Here is a 7,260-nt window from a genome sequence, read left to right as displayed (position 1 = left end):
AGCATCCGGTGACGCTATTCCAGACTTCGACCTTGAAGTTGAATGAATTTTCGAAGATTCAACTTCGAAAATTTTCAACGCAATAGGACCATGATGGGGGGAGTGCAAACGGAAAATTTGTACAGCATCCGAAAACGTTGGTACAAGACTTCGACCTTGAAAAGTCTGTCGGATTTCCGAAGATCTAGTAGCTTCGATGACGTGCGGGCTCCTTCCAGCGAGATTCCAGTCACAAATGAAATACAACATCCAATGTAAGCGAGAACGTGTCTTACTACTAGCTTTAGATCGTGGGCGACTCTTAAGACCAGTATGAATAATAACTAAGCGACCTTCGGAAAATACACTGGCGGATTCAAATAGTGAAGTTCAGTAGGAATTTTCGCTACTCACAACTGTTGTTCTTTGCGTTTTCCTCGAGTTCGAATGGTGCACAACATTTTGGCTAGAACACACAGCTGGAAAAGTGTCACATAGATAATACGTGCTTATGAATGTATTACTATCTTAACAATTAGTGTAAACGATTTAAAAACATATTCAGTCTTATGTGTGCTTGTCTCAGCTCTGACTGCGTTAACAGAATGAAATTTCTTCCTTAGAGAGTAAGCATAACCATGCTGGAACAAGGCGGCGAAAAATGGGTTAAATCAATAGAGTACTGCAGTGTGTTGAATGTTACATTAATCCAGGAGTCCACTTCTTGCACCTGAACTATATATATATATATATATATCTATATATATATATATATATTTATATTAATAATTATTATAATATTATATATATCTATATATAATATATATATGATAAACAATATATATAGCTATATATATATAACACATTACAATCATGTAGATATCTTTAGAATTTTAGCAATTATGATGGGCATGAATCATTATTTTATTTAACTTAGTTATTTTCACCTCTCTCTCTCTCTCTCTCTCTCTCTCTCTCTCTCTCTCTCTCTCTCTCTTCTTCTTCTTCTTCTTCTTCTTAGCAAAAGAAAAAAAAACCTGAAAAAGTGCCTTGAAGCCCAACGTGAAATGCAATCGGCGGTCGAGCTAACGAGCGGGGTACTTGATCAACAGAAGTTTACGCCAAAAGTTGGGTTACATAAGTGAACCAAAAAAGGTGCTTTCCGTCATGGAATTTCGATTACGAAACATCGTCTTCACCTTGAGATTAGTACCATCTCTTTCTTCTGTCGATTTCTGACACACATACTTGTGCGCCGCCGTTGAGGCGGGGAGGGAGAGAGGGAGGTAACTTAGCGTTTGCATTTCTTGTTTTCAAAAACGTTTCAATGGTCATCTCTCTTCATTCCATTATCTCGGGTATCTTTCCATCTCACCTGTCTGCCCACCTCATTTTGAATAAGGGAAGCCCAAGGATGCCCACCTCATTTTGAATAAGGGAAGCCCAAGAAAGGTGCATGACAAGGAGGTTATATGGGAAAACATAACCTACCACAGAATTTGAAGGGAAAGAAGAATAATCATAATGAGCAAGGCATTACCCTTCACCCTGCCCATTTACCTACCTACCTAACAATTGACCTGCCTACCTAACCCCCTAAATAACCAACAAAAGTGCCATCTTACTAACCTCATCACAAACGAAATCACTTTCATCCTTTCAAAACTCCTTCTTGAGACATCCTGACAACAATAATGATTTTATTACAAAAAGTAAAATATCGTTTGACCGGAAGTTTGTCATATACAATATATAAATAAGATCATTATATTTGTCAAAATCAATAAAATATCCTCGGCTCTATTTGCTATTATGATTTATTCTTCTTGCGTAAGTTACTGCAATTTAGGCTCCTTTAGTTTTATCAAACATTTACTTTTATTTTTATCAGTTCCCGTCTAGCAATTACATTAGTAGAGGTAATCTAAACCCCCTTCTCATATTCTGATTTATTACTTCGAGTTCTTATTCCATTTCAGCTAATTCATTATATTTCTAAATCGAGTGTTGGCATACCTTTAATAATAGACTTTAAATGCTTAAAAATGAAAAAAAATCTAAAATCCTTCAGCGTAAGGATTGCAATTGTATTTTTGAAGAATTCTAAATGTGTGATTTGCAATACACCAAGTTTTACACACAACAAAAAGGGAATTATTCCATCCACATATTAACATGTTTTATTATTATTATTATTATTTTTTTTTTTTTTTTTTTTTTTTTTTTTTGCTCTATCACAGTCCTCCAATTCGACTGGGTGGTATTTATAGTGTGGGGTTCCGGGTTGCATCCTGCCTCCTTAGGAGTCCATCACTTTTCTTACTATGTGTGCCGTTTCTAGGATCACACTCTTCTGCATGAGGCCCGGAGCTACTTCAGCCTCTAGTTTTTCTAGATTCCTTTTCAGGGATCTTGGGATCGTGCCTCGTGCTCCTATGATTATGGGTACGATTTCCACTGGCATATCCCATATCCTTCTTATTTCTATTTTCAGATCTTGATACTTATCCATTTTTTTCCCTCTCTTTCTCTTCAACTCTGGTGTCCCATGGTATTGCGACATCAATGAGTGATACTTTCTTCTTGACTTTGTCAATCAACGTCACGTCTGGTCTGTTTGCACGTATCACCCTATCCGTCCTGATACATAGTCCCAGAGAATCTTTGCGTGATCATTTTCTATCACTCCCTCAGGTTGCTGCTCGTACCACTTATTACTGCAAGGTAGCTGATGTTTCTTGCACAGGCTCCAGTGGAGGGCTTTTGCCACTGAATCATGCCTCTTTTTGTACTGGTTCTGTGCAAGTGCCGGGCATTCGCTTGCTATGTGGTTTATGGTTTCATTTTTCGTATTGCACTTCCTACATATGGGAGAGATGTTATTTCCATCTATCGTTCTTTGAACATATCTGGTTCTTAGGGCCTGATCTTGTGCCGCTGTTATCATTCCTTCAGTTTCCTTCTTTAGCTCTCCCCTCTGTAGCCATTGCCATGTGTCATCGCTGGCTAGTTCTTTAGTCTGTCTCATGTATTGTCCGTGCATTGGTTTGTTGTGCCAGTCCTCTGTTCTGTCTGTCATTCTCCTGTCTCTGTATATTTCTGGGTCTTCGTCTACTTTTATTAGTCCTTCTTCCCATGCACTCTTTAGCCACTCGTCTTCACTGGTTTTCAGATATTGCCCCAGTGCTCTGTTCTCGGTGTTGACGAAGTCCTCTATACTTAGTAGTCCTCTCCCTCCTTCCTTTCGTGTTATGTATAGTCTGTCCGTATTTGCTCTTGGGTGTAGTGCTTTGTGTATTGTCATATGTTTCCTGGTTTTTCTGATCTATGCTGCGGAGTTCTGCCTTTGTCCATTCAACTATTCCTGCGCTGTATCTGATTAATGGCACTGCCATGTGTTTATGGCTTTTATCATATTTCCGGCGTTGAGTTTTGACTTGAGTATCGCCTTGAGTCTCTGCATATATTCTTTCCTGATCGTGTCCTTCATCTCTTGGTGTTTTATATCCCTCCTTCCATTATTCCCAGGTATTTGTATCCTGTCTCCATCTATGTGTTTGATGTTGCTCCCATCTGGTAGCTTATCCTCTTCAGTTCTCGTTACTTTGCCTTTTTGTATGTTGACTAAGGCGCATTTTTCTATTCCAAACTCCATCCTGATGTCCCCAGATACAATCCTTACAGTCTGGATTAGGGTATCTATTTCCTTGATGCTCTTATCATACAGCTTGATGTCGTCCATGAACATCAGATGGTTGATTCTGTTGCCTCTTTTCTTGAGTTGGTACCCGGCATCCATCTTCTGTAGTAACTTTTGTCATGGGAATCATGCTACTACGAAGAGTAGTGGGGACAGTGAGTCGCCCTGGAAGATCCCTCTTCTGATATTAACCTCTGCTAGTCTTATTCCAGAGCTTGTAAGTATTGTATTCAGTTGCGCATTGTATTTTTGAGGAAGCTGATGGTGTTTTCCTCCTCTGCCCCATATATTTTCAGGCATTCTATTAGCCATGTGTGTGGTATCATGTCGACGGCTTTCTTATAGTCTATCCATGCCATGCTTAGGTTGGTTTTCCTTCTCCTACTGTTCTTCATTACCATTTTGTCTATCAGGAGCTGGTCTTTTGTGCCCTACACTTCCCTCTGCAGCCTTTCTGTTTGTGTGGGATGGTGTTTGTCTCCTCTAGGTAATTGTATAGCCTTTCACTGATGATACCTGTTAGTAACTTCCACATTATTGGTAGGCAGGTGATAGGCCTGTAGTTACTGGCTATATTTACCTTACTCTTGTCTTTTTGTACTAAGGATGTTCTTCCTGTGGTCATCCATTTGGGTGCATGGTGATTTGAGATACAATGCTGGAGTTGTTCTGCTATTCGTGGGTGTAGGGCCTTGAAGTTTTTTGAGCCAGTATCCATGGACTTCATCGGGACCTGGGGCTTTCCAGTTTGGCATTTTCTTTAGTTGGTGTCCTGACTGTGTCTGTTGTGATCTCTGTGAATCTTTGTTTTATTCTCCCTGTTTCTTCTTCCTTGACTTCCTGGAGCCATGTTGCATGTTTGTTGTGTGATACCGGATTACTCCATATGTTATTATTATTATTATTATTATTATTATTATTATTATTATTATTATTATTATTATTATTCATTATATTATTCATCGTAACAGCATCATTATTCGCTTCCATTACTAATTTTGTGATTTTTTCTTACCCCACTAGAAAAATATCATTAATACACACAGAGATCCAACATGGTGACCAAAATGGAAATCCTGACCACTTTATTTATCCGTGTCCTAAATGAATGCAGAGAGAGAGAGAGAGAAGAGGAGAGAGGAAAGAGAGAGAGAGAGAGAGAGAGAGAGAGGAGAGAGAGAGTCTGGAATAGTAGATTCCTCGTAATAGAAACCCATCCCCCACCCATCAAAGAAGAGAGGAAAAATACAGCAAGGTCCGAAAAAAATCTGAGATTAAAAGGAACGTGTTATATAACATGCAAGATATGAATACTAAAACAGGCGATTATACGGTTCTGATACCTTTCATGTTTTGTGGTCGGAACACACAAAAAAATATCAAATAATCCTGGTTTTAAAAATTCCAGTACCAATACGAGAGAAAGAAGATAATAAAACGAAAAATCGTGAATATGGTGCCCTTTCAACCCAAGGATTAGACGATGAAAGTCCCATTGCGTATCTCTCGTTATTAAACAAGGTGTGATCCAACCTCCAGCTTACTCGGGACGCGTGCAAGATTTTTCCCCTAGCACAAAAGTTTTAAACATTATATTCTTAACGCATATTAATACCTGCCAAAATCTAAGGTCGGTCAAACAGATCCTTGTTTCACAAACGAAAATTAAAATAAATATATATTTCATTAGAAATCTTTATTCTGTACTGTTTAACATGCACATTATTTATTGTTTACATTTTAATTCTAACAAATAAATCATAAATATCCTATATTCAAATTCCTGTGTCTTTTAATCAACGCGAAACACCTTTTTCAGACCTTTTTCCTTTTTAGGACCTTCCACAGAATAATAACAAAGTAGTTTGTAGGCTTACTCCCCCAAGTAAGCGAGATGGGGTGATAGCAAAAAATAGCAACTTTTCATTCAATGAGGGGAACAATACTACACGAAATAGCGGCATTCCTGAATATGAATTGTCTTCATAAGAAGGCATACTACTAAAGTAATTATCACATTTTAATTACCACAACAAATATTTTCACAATTCAGCCAAAATTTAGCACTTACTTTCAAATTCTTTTTTTATAAGAACATAAATGAAGTTAATAGTAATGGATTTTCGTTGTTGATAAGAGTTCTTAATTACTCTGCATAGTGTAAGTCAAGATATACCATCCATTCTCTTTGCAGGTCACAAATTTTTCTTCAGTGAAGAATGTAGTTACAGATCCATTTCTTCCGTAAAAAAAAAAAAAAAAAATCTAGTTACAGATCCAATGACAGTAAAGAAGTAAATAAATAATTTTATCATCACGCTTTCTGTTTTGATTCTGAAAAGTAGTGAACACTCTGTACCCTGGGAAATTCTGTTAACTTTGGTGTTGTTATCATTATTGCCATTACTTTATTATTACTTTTCTCATCTCATTACCATTATAATATCACAGCATGAAAATCAAAGCAAAGGAAGAGCGGCATCTTTGCTACTATGATCCCATTGAATCTTGAGATCACAATTCCTTAGGGTCGAAAGTCTTCCATTGGTCGTGGTGATTACCGCTCTTAGGGACACCGACGTGAGTCACCTGGAACGCTTCTATCTCGTTCCTATCTCCCGTCTCCTTGGGTCAATTAATGGAAGAAATTGAATTAGTTTGTCTTCTCGCGCAGAGAGAGAGAGAGAGAGAGAGAGAGAGAGAGAGAGAGAGAGAAAGAGGAAGAGAGGAGAGAGAGAGAGAAGAGAGATAGAGAGAGAGAGAGAGAGAGAGAGAGAGAGAGAGAGAGAGAGAGGCGTCATCTCATGTCACTATAAACAAGCTTCTCTCCAAACGACGAGGCTCATTTACTTACTTTAAGAGTAAACTCGTTTCATGACAGCAAAGATGAAGGTAAATTCACCATGGAACTCTTTTACCCTTCCGGCTTTCGGGTCATTCTCCACACTAGCATAGATCCGCGACAGTCAACGAACTTCCAGGTACTTAATCCAGTGCTTAGGAGACGAGAAGAGTTAAGAGTTTTAATGGAACGTACTACGTCCTTCTTTCATCCTTTGATAGACTGCTCTTGAAGGGGGTACACTTCTTTTCTTAGTAATAACTGCAGGAACTCAAAGATGCCTTACAGAATACCAAAGCATAAGCCCCTGGTGAAGATAAAATACTATATGAAATGAGAAATACCCTTCTGTTCTCAATATATATATGAAACACCCTACTGTTCTTAGTATATATGAAATAGCTTTCTATTCTCAGTATATATTAAATACCCGTCTATTCTCAGTTTATATGAAATACCCTTCTGATTTTAGTATATATGAAATGCCCTTCTGTTCTCAGTATATATGAAATATCCTTCTGTTCTTAGTATATATTAAATACCCTTCAGTACTCAGTATATACTAAATACCCTTCTTTTCTTAGTATAAACTAACAAGGAATGAGGTTGCGACCCAGCCCTAAAAAGATTTGTTCGTTTCCGCTAATCGGAAGACCATTCATTCTTATATCCCTTGTGAGAAATAAAGAAGCAAATGTGAATGTCGGTCGTAGTCGTAATAAGCATTTCTGGCGTTCGG

At 37.9% G+C, this 7,260-nt stretch overlaps 1 protein-coding gene across 6 annotated transcripts in view; it reads left to right on the top strand.

Moving 5' to 3' along the window:
- LOC135206072 (gamma-aminobutyric acid receptor subunit beta-like) overlaps positions 1-7,260 on the top strand; it is a 195,637-nt gene that overhangs the window by 43,641 nt on the left and 144,736 nt on the right. The window lies entirely within an intron of this gene.

This window comes from Macrobrachium nipponense, chromosome 29 (genome assembly GCF_015104395.2).
Source record: "Macrobrachium nipponense isolate FS-2020 chromosome 29, ASM1510439v2, whole genome shotgun sequence".
Classification (NCBI taxonomy): Eukaryota; Metazoa; Arthropoda; class Malacostraca; order Decapoda; family Palaemonidae; genus Macrobrachium; species Macrobrachium nipponense.
This window is presented reverse-complemented; position numbering and strand designations above follow the sequence as displayed.